At 42.6% G+C, this 14,921-nt stretch overlaps 1 pseudogene; it reads left to right on the forward strand.

The window, feature by feature from the left end:
• The first annotated feature begins 2,141 nt into the window (after positions 1-2,141).
• Positions 2,142-13,548, forward strand: LOC132020263 (26S proteasome regulatory subunit 4-like; annotated as a pseudogene).
• Positions 13,549-14,921: the final 1,373 nt, after the last annotated feature.

A 14,921-nucleotide genomic window follows, 5' to 3' on the forward strand; every position in this document is an offset into this window, starting at 1 on the left:
TTTGGAGGACCTGGGTTCTGTTCCTGGCTCAGCCTCTCCTAAGCTGTGTGACTTTGCATAAGTCACCTCATATTCTTGAACTTCAGTTTCCTTACCTGTAAACTGGGAATAATGAAACCTGTTCCATAGAGCTCTCGTGAAGATTAAAATAAATAATGTTTGTGGAAGGGCTTTGTATTGTAGTACATGATCAGTAAATGCAATCAATATATGTTATTAACCCAATGTATCAATTCTTTTTTAGTACTTAATGCATTATATCTATTTTTACCTAATTGAGAGAGAGAGAGAGAGAGAGACATTGGTAGACATTTTATGTCATCTCTACCTGCATTGGGAGAGACAGGAAAGGAAGGGACTTCCAGCTTTTACCCAGAGGTCAATATATGATTTCTTCTGTTTATCTAAGTTTAGATACAACGCCACAGACCTCTCCCCCTGCTGGGAAGCCTGTCTCTAAAACACTGAGAAGAGTTTGTTGCTGGTGTATGCTAAAAAGACCCCATCTTATGACCTCTTTGTTTCAATCCACTGGAGCCACAGACATTGAAATGTCTGTCAGCTTATAAGACCATCTGTCTTTATTCAGTGCTTTCCCCTCATCCTTCCTTGAGGGCAAAGAAGGATCTACAACAAGACATGCTTACTTTGTAGGGTTTTGTTTTGTTGTTGTTTCAACAGCCCAATATGCCTTCAACTCAACTTCCTTTAACTCCTATCCGATGGAAACCCAGCTGTACAATGAAAACTCCTGCCCAGAATGATGGAAGACAGTATGTGACCCAAGTGCCTGATTATTCCTTAGAGCTGGAATAAATGCTAACATGATCTAGAATTATTTCCTACATGCTGGCCTGAACTGAAAATGGGTACTTCTAAAAGATTTGATTTCGGCAGAAAATTTAGTTGAGCTGAATCCTCTGTGACCTGAATACTCCAGTGAGCAGTGTGTACCTTCAATAATGTGACCAGAGACAATAATGATTGAGGAAATACCTAAGATGTAATTATAATAGTTACTATTTTGTTCTAGCATTTGCTTTATGACACGTCCTTTATCTTAACAGTGCTACTAGGTAGGTAGTGTTATCTCCCTTTTTCTGATAAGAAAATAGAAGCTTACAGAAGTTAAATAAGTTCCCAAGATCAGAAGGCAATGACATAGATCTGGGAGACTCCAGAGGCCCTGTTTCTTCTACAATGGGAGGCCAACTTCCAGCCCAGGCCCAGCTGGGTTCACCTTTTCCTGGGGAGAGAGGGCTTCGGCAGAGAGCAGCTGTGAGGCCAGGATGACTTTCCAGAGAAGAGTGTGGTGTCAGAGGCCATCACACAGCCTGCAGATTCTCTTCCCAGACCACCCTGCTAAGCAGTCTGTGAGCTTTGAAGTTATCATTTTATTTATGGAATGATCGGGTTGTGGATCAAGAGGAAAAAACATAAAGACTAGTTTCATTGAGCATTTATTAAAAAAAATAATACACACATGCCTTTATAAGGAATGGAATGGAAGCCTTGTCTCCCAACTGCAACGACAGGATGAATTCCTCGGGAATTAATGGGAACATCTTGTCGTCCCAGAGACCCTACCTCCCACCTTGCTAGGACTGAGCCCTTGGCCTTATCCAAGGAATACACATAAATCATGGTGAATGGGAAGGCTGGGTACAGGACTGTCCAGCCAGCGGGGTGAGAGCACCTACAAAGAACACAAGTGGAAAGGAGCTAAAATCAAGCCAGGGGGATGGGGACTCAAGACCTGGCCCACTCAGCACGCTGCCTTCATCCTGTTCTCACCAGCCCTTGATTTTGATTTTTTTAAATAATTTATCAAATTTGGCCCCTTCTGGCCCTCTTGCTTCTTCCTTGAAAAAACAAAAACAAAAACAAAAAAAAAACCCCACACGCATTTGGAGGGACTTTGCAATATCACCAGAATGATGCTGTGCCAAGTTGAGCCTAGAGCCCCTCCTTGCCTGGCTCTCTCATCTGACTGCATCCCACCCCTGTGGTGTTCCAGCCAGGACGATACAACCATGAAACCCCTTATGTCAGTTTCTTCCAGCTCTGTCATCATTTTGGGGGGATCCAGACTGAATCCTCCGGGCCCCAGAAAGTGAAGGCAGAACCGTCCCTTGGCCAGGATGGGGCCAAGGCTCAGTGTGGGAGCACAGAAGGAGCACACGCTGACCTCCCAGCTTCGTGTCTCATTGGCCTTTGGAGTCTCTGCTGAGGCCCAGAGCAGAGCTGCTTCCCTCGGCGTGCAGAACAAAGGCTCAGGAAATGCTGTGGAATCCAGGTTTGCTCTTCAGGTGTAAGAGGCACCTCCTTGTGGTGAGAGCCCCCTCATCTCCCACTGGGAGGAAGTGTGAGTGTCTGGAAGACATTTTGCTAGGATGATGTGGACATTATAGACATGTAAACAGCAAGATAGACTTTACTAGGAAGCAGAAAGGGGAGAGATTTTGAGTGCTGAAGCAAATTCTAACCCTTACAAAGAGAAAATTAAGGGTGAATAGCCCGGAAGTGTAATGAAGCTCTCACATTTTTACCTGATTCCATTGGTGTCTTCTACAGCAGGTGATGATGTTGCCCAACAGTGAGCTGCTTTCCCAAGAGCTGCTTTTCTGTACTCCCCACTCCACCCCGACCTTGGTCTGCCTCCAGCCTCAACCCTCCAAGGCCCCTGCACTTGACATCTGGGCAGTCTGCCTACTGCATGGATGGGGACCCTCCCTTTGGACTCCTTCCCATGATCTGTGCCTCCCCCTACCCATTCCTTTCCACACTATCTGTTCTCAGTGCACATCTGACCTCTTAACATGAGGATGCTCATGGTACCTTCTAGAAGGAGGCTTCTCTCATGGAGTGCATGGGCCCTGAGAGGGCTAGGATCCCAGGAAAGGAGCAGCTCCAGTTTCCCTAGTGGTGAGCATGTGCCGTCAAAGTATATGGTGATGGTAGCACATCACCAGCGAAGGAAAGAAGCTGTAGATGGAAATGGGGTTCAGCGGAGGATCAGAATCACAGATGGCAGAGAAAAGAACGAGGCTGTATAGGAACCTGCAGATGGGAGTAAGCATGGGTGGCACAGTGGGGAAAGGAGATGGGCCAGTCTCCATTAGTATTATGGTCTTAAGAAATCCAAATGTCCCCAGATCCCCGGATCATGGAGATAATGCATGGGCAATGCCGACAGTGCTATTTGGTTGGACCCCCACCCTCTCACCTTTGTGTCCTCCCCTTTTTCCCTAGAAGGTCTAGACAGCCTGCTCGATTCTCGGTGTTGACCGTTTAGTCAAAGCTATTATCAGCTTCACTGCTGCCATGTCCTCTGTCATGGTTGTCTTGGGTTTGTCCCTCCAGTGACCACAAGGCCTTTTGATATTTTGGAATTGAATCTGACTCTTTCAGTTTACACCATCATCCACTGAGGAACTTTGAAAGGCCTCCCTGGCTCAGGCCAGATGTCATTTGTGACCCCAGTGTGTGTGATATTGAGAAGTGTCCATCGGCAGAGGTCCCCACATAGGACCTGCCTTTAGATGCCTTCCTCCTGGGTGGTCCCCAATCATCAGTTCATCTTTCTTACCTCCCCGCCGCTCTTCCAGAAAATCAAGGCAGCATTTGCTCAGGAGTGTTAACCCCAGTCTACCAGGCATCTACTGTCAAGACCAAGTCCATTTGTGGTTTTTTTTTCTGGGAGGCTTAGGGCTTCCTCACACAGCTAGAGGACTGCTGGTAGCTTGTCGCATTTCACAGTTTCCAAATTAGGCATATAAAGTAGCAAAATCATTCTTTATGGTTAAACCTGTAGAGACCAGGCCAGACTTGTGTTTTTAAGCAAAAACACAAAAACATTCAATGAGATCTTATTAGGCCCTGAGCTATTTTTGCGTTTGAGTGCTGGGAATCCTTTTGAGTAATACAAGGCAGAATCCCTTTGGGCACATTGGACCACCCCCAGAGATACAAAGCGGATTGCAGAGGCATTCCAAAGAGAGGCTGGGAAAAACCTGACAGGAAGTATTCCCAGAACACTCTACTCCCCAAGTCCCTGTTGGCTAATGACTAGGGCATAACTGTAAACACAGCAGAAGAGCTTCAAAGAAGAGCGATTTGGACATGTGAACATCAGCTACTCGGCAAACAGAAAAAATGCCCCCCTGTACGCTAGGGCACTCTGACTTTAATCAAGCAAACATGCATGTCTGCTGCCCACGGCCATGTCTAAACCCCACCTCTGCACTTCCCCAGTGGGCTCCATGTTTCAGCCAGATTATCCTGGCGTTGGGAAGAAGAGTGATGGCTGAGACTCGAGGAAAGGGAAAGAGGAGGCCAAGATGGTCAGGTTACTGGATCTCATTTGATGTCCACACAAGGTGGGTTTCTGGTGCTCATGGTCTTGATGCACATGACCTTGCTGATGTCCCAGTTAATCCTGCTCAGCACAACCTGGCCTCACAGAGCAAGACAAATGTGCACTTGGGAATTAGATACGCCAAGAGCCCAAACGCCACTCTATCACTCAGTAGACTTGAAAGCTTACCAGACCTGTTTTCTCATCTGCACAACGGGACTGATAATTCCTGATCCATGGACAGGCCTCATTTTGAAATTATAAATAAATATATTTTTGTGCTTGGCATATAGGAGATAAATATTGCTATTGTTATTACTCTCTTAGTACTTCCACACATATTATAAAGTAGTGACTGGTCAGTGAGTGCTTACCATATGCTGAAGATTGGATTAAATATTATTAATACACCTATTTTGTGATCACCCTTGTATTATAAAACTTGTTTTTTCAAGTCATGACTCTTTTTTTTTTTTATTAAAGATTTTATTTATTTATTTGACAGAGAGAGATCACAAGTAGGCAGAGGCAGGCAGAGAGAGAGAGAGAGGAAGAAGCAGGCTCCCCGCCGAGCAGAGAGCCTGATGCGGGACTCGATCCCAGGACCCTGAGATCATGACCTGAGCCGAAGACAGTGGCTTAACCCACTGAGCCACCCAGGCGCCCCTCAAGTCATGACTCTTAATACAGTGGAGTGCTGCTATATGTCAGTTTAGTTAATACGAATCTCAGCCAGAAAAAGGAGGCTTGAATAGACTGACATTTCTGTTTGCACTTGTTTACTTGAAATTCACTCATATTTTATAAGTGATCTCTATTTGCACCAAGAAATGATATTGTATTTCAGCAAGCATTAAGCCTGTTTCTAAACTTCTGTATGATGTTAAGAATTGGGACAGCTGGCTGTACAGGCTAGGTTAAAAACTTGGAGGTAGGAGCGCCTGGGTGGCTCAGTGGGTTAAGCCTCTTCCTTCGGCTCAGGTCATGATCTCAGGTCCTGGGATCAAGCCCTGCATTGGGCTCTCTGCTTGGCAGGGAGCCTGTCTCCCACCCCCTCCCTCTGCCTGCCTCTTTGTCTACTTGTGATCTCTCTGTCCTTATCAAATAAATAAATAAAATCTTAAAAAACCCCACAAAACTTAAAGGTAAAAGGATAAACAAACAAACAAACAAAAAAACCCCTTTACTTTTAGGTAAACAATCAGTCAAAACCTAAGTATTAGGTATCAACTGTTTTAACTATGTTACTATCTGACATTATCTTTTTCGACTCTGCTTCTGTATAGATAAAACTCTTCTATGCCACCTTACACGCCTGCAAAATTTCTGGGCTCTTTAATAAGCGAACAGAAAACCTTTGCTGTTTTAGCCCATGTCTGTAAAGAGTCTAAAATCATTAGCTTGTGATACATCACGTGCCAACACATTTTGTTTGGCAGGAGTCAATGGCTTTGATGATTCTCCCGCTGAGGGGCCCACTCTAACTGAGAATTGCAGGGGCGCCCACTCAAATAAAACCTCCCAGTGGGGTGTGGGTAACCAGCAGGGAGGGCTGTGTCTGTGCAGAGTAAACTCATAGCTCACCCCCACGTTTCTGCAAGTGTCTGTAAAGACTGTTTGCCCTGTGCCTCCCTTGTGCTAGAAAGATTTGTTTCTGTTTTTAAGTCATTCAATCTGTCTCACAGGTCGAGGGGATTTATTTTTCTTGGGATACACATCGAGGGTTTAATACATTTTCCACCGACATATCATCATTGGATGAGGGCTAACACAGTGGGCTGGGAAACTTGAAGGAAGCAGTCATTGATCCATGGTGCCAGACTGTGGTAGTAAGATGCTTCCTGTCTCAGACCTCTTTTGATCCCCACAATAAACTGTACACTAGGTTTTGTTCTCTGAACTTTACTGATGAGGAAACAGAGAGGTCAAGAAACTCACCCAAAACACCCAGTAGTGCCATCAGGATTCAAACCAGGGTCATTGCAGTATTCACTCTGGTCTCCCAGACGAATGGCACATTCAAAATAACTGGGATATCGGTAGTAAGAACATTTACTTTGTTGTTAGAGTTCATGGATTCCAGTCCCAGCTCCTCCACTGTGTGATCCTGGGTGATAACATGCCTCTATTACTCAGTTTTTCATCTGGAAAAAAGGAAAAATAAGAATAAAAGCAGTCGTAGCAGTAACAGTAGTAGCAGTAATGCCTCCCTCTCTGCTGGGAGGAATAAATGAAGCGTGCCCGTGAAGCCTTAGCGCCCAGTAGAGCCTTAAAACGCATCACGGGTTACTCGTGCTCTTGTTATTGATGAGGGACATCATTAGGTTTAATGTGAAGGATGCCGCAACAGTGGCTTTTTCACAGCATCTTGTTAGAGACTTCATTACCAGAGGTAGGATAAGAGAGACAGTAATCATATTTAATTTAGGATGATAGAAGTAAGGGTTAGCAAGACTTTCAGTACTGGAGGGAATTTAAGTGCAATGAAAACACAAAGTCTGTGCCTGAGTCTTGAGCAGCAGTTGGGTTGGGGGAAGGAGCCCTACTCTGCTTCTACCGGCAAAGGGAGTGACGGGTGGATTCCAATTCTGGCTGCCTCTGAAGGACTTACCCACAAGGACTAGTGGTTTTTGTCACCACTTACCTGAAGCTGTGGTCCCTTGTAGCTATTTCTTCCCCTCCTTCCCCCACCCTCCTTTTTAAAAAAGATTTTATTTGCCAGAGAGAGAGAGAGAGAACAGGGAAGGCAGAAGGAGAAGCAGACTACCATTGAGCAAGGAGCCCGATATGGGACTCAATTCCAGGACTGCAGGATCACGACCCGAGTTGAAAGGCAGATGCTGAACCAACTGAGCCATCCAGGTGTCCCCCCTGTAGCTATTTCTGAGCCAATCCTTGGGAAATCGGGTGTGGATGGTAGTGGTGATGGTCTGTGTGTGTGCGCGTGTGTGTGTACTTGTGGTATTAGTGAATATTTGAACACATGTGTTTGTGTGTGTGTGCACATGTGCTTGAGAATACTCAGGAAACAAGAAACCACCATTATGTGATTCTAGTCTATCATTTCTTCCCCTTTCATTTATTCATTCAATCATATTAAATAAATATTGAATAAGGATTATTCAATATTTCATTATTTCATTTATTCAACAAATATTTATTAAACATTTCCTACTTGCCAGGAACTTTGATAAGGTCTGTGTTAAAAACTTGAGTAAGACACAATTCTCTGCTCCAGATGAACTCACTGATAGATAGATAGATGGATGGATATGTGTGTGTAGTGTATGTGTGTGTGGTGTGTGTGTGTTTGTGTATGTTACTAGAGGAGTCTGCAGAGGATTTTCAGATAATTAGTTCTCTACCTGTCAGCAGAGAGCATGAAATTCAGTTAATAGCAAACCATGGATTTTTGCCCCCAAGTTAGACATAGACAAATAATATAAATATAATATATAAAATATAAAATACAAAATATAAAATATAATACAATACAAAATATAAAATACAAATGCTGTTGAAACAATGGGTTGAAAAGCATTCAGGATACTGTGTATGTATCCTGAATCAGTGTATGTAATCAGTGTGCCTGAAAATGACTGACTCGAATCCATCTGATTTAAATACAGGACAGCAAAAAATAAATAAATAAATAAATTCATTCATACATACATACATACATACATACAGGACAGCGGGGGTGAATATGGGTGGACAGTGAGCAGTGGAAGAGGCTAGAGTAGAAGACAGACCTCCCACTTGGCCTCGTATGGCATCAGTTCTCCCTTGGGAGGGTAGCTCCCAGGGAACACTTCCCTCCTGCCGGACTCTATATAATATCCTTTTGTGGTGTTGGCACCAATTTCCTTCAAATAAAAAAAACACATAATTTGCTATAAAGTAGTTTCTAAGGATTTTTTAATCAACAGATCACTGTATTAATCTGTTGCCTGAGGAGTGCTCCTGTCTCATTATAGCCATTCCCCTAGGAGAAAGGAAATAAGAAGCCTTGGAACCTCTCAGATGGTGTAACATGTGTGGGATTTGCCCAGGTTGGTGAAATTCAAGCTTGTTATTTATTTTATAGAAAAGTAGTACTAAGTTTAGTGGAAGATGAAGAGATAGATTAACCCACTGAATAATTAGCTCTGACAGTAAGATGCAAATAAAGTCTTCCCTCCAGACTCTTGGGTTCTCACGAAGACTCCCAGCTGACTTCTGGACCCTCTGGGGGAGTGGGAGAACGGACAGGCTCTGGAAGGTCTTGGGTGCCAAGCACAGCAGCCCCTCTTCCTGGCAGTGTGTCCTCAGACATACTTTGGTCTTCTCAGTCTTGGTTTCTCATCTGCAAAATGAGGATAAGACCCATCTCCTAGATTTAGCTGTTGAAAGAGCCAAATGAGATCTTACCTACAGTTATGTAATCTTGGGCAAGTTATTTAAATGCTTTTATGCCTCAGTTTATCCACCTGTGAAATGTGGATAATGTAGCTAATTCACCTAACAGAGATCAGAGAATTAAAATTAGTTAATATACACAATATACATGAAGTGCTCAGAGCAGTCACTGATTGGCACATGATCAACATTATGACGACGATGGTGACCATCATCACCACAGAAAGCATCTGATGGTCCTCCATAAGTGGAAGTTCTTATTTTATTTATTTTTTTCTTTAATCCCCAGCATGTCATTTTGTTAGAGCCCTGCTTTTATCCCACAGCTTTCTAACTAGATTACCTAGGATTATTATTTTAAACTGTGGTAACAAAAAAAACCTAAAAGTGTCAGCACAATGATTTTTTTTCTGGAATGGTCCAGGATGCATCAAGATGGGAGGCAGGGCTCTGCTTCCCGAAGTCACCAAGGGATCCATGTTCCTCCCCACCAGACTCTCCACATGTTTGCTCCAGATTCAGATTCAGCTAACACTGGTGGGCCTATTAGATGCCAGACACGTTTACAATCACATTTACAACAATCCTGTGAGGTGAGCATTAGTATATCCATGTTAGAGATGAGCAGTCTGAACTCAGAGAGGGGAAATCATTAGCTTACAGTCAATTCGCCCACTACCCTTTTCTTTCTTCCAGTAGCATTTAGAGTCTCTACCAAATCCATTAGTATTCAGTCTCCCCTGAGTTTATTAGAACCCCTCTTGCTTCCCCAATAAAAATGGAGTTAAAGCTTCTAGGTCAAGCATGGGGACTCTATATGTTTTTCAGATCCCTGGAAGATTCATACACAGGGTGGTGAATGCCAGGATTACTTGAACCTGAATGTAAGGAAAGTCTCACTGATGAATTTACTAATGGATCTTCATAACTTAGGCATTAGACTTCATTTCAGACCAAGCCCAAGACCGTTCAGACTCGAAGTTACCTACAAACGTTTTTCTTTTTCTTCCTCTTAGTGCATGTTGAAAGAAATGCTGTCTCCTGAGGAAGTATACGTGCACTTTGCCCCAAGTTTTCCACCCCTGTTCCCCGCCCCCCATTACATGGTACATTCGTTTTGCTCTTGAAAAATGAACCTTAAGCAGAAATTCACAGCTGTGATTTTTCGTTTCCAACTTCCCGTGTTCGACATGCGGTGTAAAGACTGGAAACGCTAGCTGCCTGGCCACTGAAAGGTACTTGCAGTCTTCCCTTTGTGATCCCTTTGGGTGCCGGAAAGTCCTCAGAGCCAGCAGCTGAGGAAAGAAAACCAATGGAACCTCAGATGGTAATGACCCCAAGGGTCAGGTCAAGAGCAAGGAAATGGCAGTGGCAAACTTTCTGGCTTTGTTGTGCGCCGCCCCCACCTTCAGGGATTTTTATTATAATTCTTTAAAGCTGGTTATGATAAAACAAACATTACGAATGTTAGGAAGATTCTATTGCACTGGGGTTCCTTTTGGTTCCCTCTCTCTCACAGCTGCAAGTGCTGCCTCTTCCATGTTATTAATTTAGAGGTAATCAGGTTTACATTTGCAGCTGTGTAGCATATGTTTTCCTCAAACAGTATGGCCATGGGCTCCAGGACAATTAAGACTGGAAAAAATGCCAGCGGCTTCTTCCCCCCTTCCTGTGATGAATTAATAATGTTTCTTCTAATGATTAGTTTTGTGTAATTTTATCCCTAGACTATGGCAAACATGTTGTGAGCACCTCCCATGTGTCTGAGCTATATAGGCTTTTTAATAAATGTGATCACTTTGAAATATAACATCTTGGTTTTAAAAAAATGGTTTCTAACTTAGTGGAGAGAGAGCTGAGGGAAATACTACATGGTATGAGCCAAGATATGACGTTAGACACAGTAAGATGCCTGTAATGCTATAGTTGGACGGTTGCATCATGAAAAAGCTGATTAGGTATTTCCAGTTGGAAGTTGCTATTTCTTTTTCCAGTTTGAATTGAACTCCAAATCATCATTAGGTTACTTTGATAGAAAAGCCTGTGCTGCTATAATCCGGTTTCTGACTCAGACACAAAACCCGTCTTTACTTTTTTGGATAATCTTGTACAATTTAACAGACTACAGATTCCTTTGAAAGAGACTTTAACTGAATTATGGTGTGCAGATGACAGATAAGCCAGGAACAAGGTTTGCATCAGAGAAATTCTGAACCGCAGGATGTCCTTTTGGTGTCTAAACTCCCTCATTTCTTTCCCCATGCAGTGCAACCTGTTCTTTCTCTCCTATTAAATAAGACTATCAATATAAATTCCTTTGAAGAGTTACCTAGCTAAATTAACCCGTGAATGAAATGATACTTATTCAGCAAATATGCAATTTCATTTGACTATCTATCTATCTAACTATCTATTTATTTGTATTAGCTCTCACTAGCTTTCTGAACATCAGGGAATAGGCCTTCCTGCTAAAAGATGATCTAGCTCAGGGGTGGGCAGACTAGAGCCCTTGAGCAGCTCCTGCCACCACCTGCCCATTTGTGTACTTGTCTGCAGCTGCTTCTGCTTACCGATGGTGTGGACACATAGTTGTTGAGTTGGAATTGCTACAGATGGGGCTGCTTCGTGGGGCATGACTTGTGTGGTGGCAAGGAGTCCCGGGCTCAGCAGGGTTGTGTGCTGATTTAATACTCTGCTGTGACCCTCTTGAAGTCAATAATTTTTGAACAATTTTTGAACAGTTTTTTACTGGGTCTCACAAAGTAGGTAGCTGGTGTAGATGACGGAGACTGTATGGCCTAAAAAGCCTAAAATATTCATTGGCCTTTAATAGAAAAGTCTGCTGATCCTTGGTTTAGCTGATCTTCTGTTTTTATATTTATAATTATTTAAATCATTTAATGCATATAAGAATGAACTGGAGAGCATGCTTAAAATGTAATGACTCAGAGATTCTGGTTCCAAGACGGTCTCTTGTGTGGCCCAAGTATCTACAATTTTAAAAAGCCCAGCACCCCTCAATAGACAGCCATTTAGCTTATCATTCCAGCTAGAAATGAACTTCTTGAAAGCAGAAGATTTGGATAACTCACAGTGCCTCAAACCAAGAATCTTGGATACCACACACTGCTTGCACCAATAATCTTGGCTATCTCAGGATGTCTTTTATCAGGAATTTTCCAAGTACCTCATCATCCTCAGATTTCTAGGGCTCCCAGGTTCATGTTGCTTGGGCTTGGAACAGGATCTCTGGCCTTACTAGAATTAGAGACATTGTTTCTAGTGCGGGAAGGAGTATTAGCAGTTGGCTTCTTGGATGGTTTCCCAGAGAAGCACACATTGCAATCTGACTTCTAGACTGCCATTCAGCAATTATACTTTTAAAAATTGTTGTTAATACACATAGCAGGAGGTTTGCATTTCCTTTTTTTGTCCTTGTCATCCTCTTGCCACCTCCAGGGCCATGACCACCACTCTCTGACTTATCTTGCTTTTGCTGCTTGAACCACTGCTGCTGGAAGAACTGTGAACTCCCTGTATCAACCAGAGTGGGAAAAAGAAGAAAAAAAGAGAGGGACCAGATGCTGCCAGCAAGCTGCCTCTGGTGACATCTCACATTCAGTGCCGGTTATAATTATTGAAGTTAGAGAGAATTAAAGACTCTCTTCTCATTGAGGAAGAATTCATTAGAAATCAGGAACAAATGAAGACTTTAGAAGAAAAGCAAGAGGAGGAAAGATCTAAGGTGTACGATCTTAGGGGAACCCCAATATCAGGAGGAACTTTGGAAAAGATCATTGATGACAATCATGCCATTGTGTTTTCATCTATAGGCTCAGAACACTACGTCAGCATTCTTTCCTTTGTAGACAAGTATCTGTTTGAAACAGATTAGTCTGTCTTGCTCAGCCACAAGGAGCATGCTGTCATAGGGGTGCTCATGGGTGACAGCAGATCCCTTGGTCACAGTGATGAAGGTAGAAAAGATGACCCAGGAAACCTATGCTGATATCGGGGGGTTAGACAACCAAATCCAGGAAATTAAGTAATCTGTGGAGCTTTCTCTCATTCACCCTGAATATTATAAAGAGATGTGTATAAAACCCCAAAGGAGGTCATTCTCTGTGGTCCATCTGGCACAGGTAAAACCTTATTAGCCAAAACAGTAACAAACCAAACCTTAGCCACTTTCTTGAGAGTAACTGGCACTGAACTTATTAAGAATTACCGAGGTGATGGGCCCAAACTTGTTTGGGAATTTTTTCAAGTTATGGAAGAATACGCACCATTCATTATTGATGAAATTGATGCCAATGGAACAAAAAGTTATGACTCAGATTCCGGTGGTGAGAGAGAAATTCAATGACCAATGCTGGAACTATTGAACCTATTGGTTGGATTTGATTCAAGGGGTGACATGAAAATTATCATGGCCTCAAACTGAATAGGAACTTTGGATCCAGCACTTATCAGACCAGGCCATATTGATGGGAAGATTGAGCTCCCCCTGCCTAATGACAAGACTAAGAAGTGCATCTTTCAGATCCATGCAAGCAGGATGATCTGGATGATGGTGTGACCCCGGACGACTTGATCATGGCTAAAGATGACCTCTGTGTGCCGATGTTGAGGCAATCTGTCCAGAAGCTCGTCTGATGGCTTTGAGAAAATGCAGAATGAAAGTAACAAATAAAGACTTCAAGAAATCTAAAGAAAATATTCTGTGTAAAAACCAAGAAGATACTCCTGAGGACTGTATCTCTAGTGGACCACAGCTGCCTTCAAGGAAATAGTCGGGGGTGTCCCAACCCTCTGAAGGGATGAGGTTGGGGAAGTTGCCCAGAGGAACCCAGGTTCCCATTGATCTTTCTTAGCAAACCCTCCTGCGTACCTTTGTGAGCAGCCCCCCAGGCTGCCTTCATTTGTCGGTCATGTGCAATGCTCCCTCCCCAATAAAGAGTGCTCCTTCTCAAATAAAAAACACATGACATAAAATTTACCACCTTAGCCATTTTTATAAGTGTACACTTTTGTACTGTTAAGTATATTCACTGTTGTGAAGTAGATCGCACCATACATTTTTTTAGTCTCTAAAAACACATCAGATAACCAAAATAGGTGACAAGCTGTTACTACTTAACAATAAAAGAAAAAAAATAAGGTCATTCAATAAAAAAATGGGCTCAAGACTTAAACTGACATTTCATCAATGAAAATATACATATGACAGATAAGCACATGAAAAGATATTCAATGTCATGAATAATCAGGGAAATGAAAATTAAAACCTCGCCAAGATACCAAAGTTGAGGATACCAAATGCTGTCGAGAATGTTGAAGTAGGAGCACCTGGGTGGCTTAAGCGTCTGCCTTCAGCTTCAGGTCATGATCCCAGGGCCTTGGGATCGAGCCCCACATCGGGCTCCCTGCTCAATGGGGAGTCTCTGCTTCTCCCTCTGCTTCTCTCCCTGTGTGTGCTTTCTCTCTCAAATGAATAAATAAAATCTTTAAAATATTGTGGGGTTAATAGAACATCATCCATTGCTGGTAGGAATGCAAAAAATGACAATCACTTTGGAAAACTTATTGGCAGTTTCTTGTAAATTAAACTCATATTTACAATATAATCCAGCATTTTTACTCTTGGGTATTTACACAAGTGTTGACATATGTCCACGCAAAAACCTGCACATGAATGTTTACAAAGCAGCTTTATTCGTAAGTGCTCCAAACTGGAAACAACCGAATGTCTATCCATGGATGAATAGTGAACAAATTGAAGCATATTTATCCTATGGAAACCACTCAAGAAAAGAGAATGGGCTCCTGATCCACAAAACAGCATGGATGCATCCCAAATGTCTTATATTAACTGACAGAAGCCAAGTTCGAAAACAACATTATGTAATTCCTTTAATATAACACATGGAGAAAGCAATGCTACAGGGACATAATAGGGTCCAGGAGAGGATTAACTAGAAATTCTGTAGTGAAATCTTCCATGTCTTGACTATGACGGCAGTTGAAAGAGCTTGGACAGCTTGTCATGACTGTCCAAATTCATAGAATTAGATACCTAAATAAAGTCAATTTTTACTGTATGTAAATTATAGTTCAGTTGACCTCACTGTAAAGATATATTTTTTAAAGATTTTATTTACTTATT

This window comes from Mustela nigripes, chromosome 6 (assembly GCF_022355385.1).
Source record: "Mustela nigripes isolate SB6536 chromosome 6, MUSNIG.SB6536, whole genome shotgun sequence".
In the NCBI taxonomy this organism is placed as follows: domain Eukaryota; kingdom Metazoa; phylum Chordata; class Mammalia; order Carnivora; family Mustelidae; genus Mustela; species Mustela nigripes.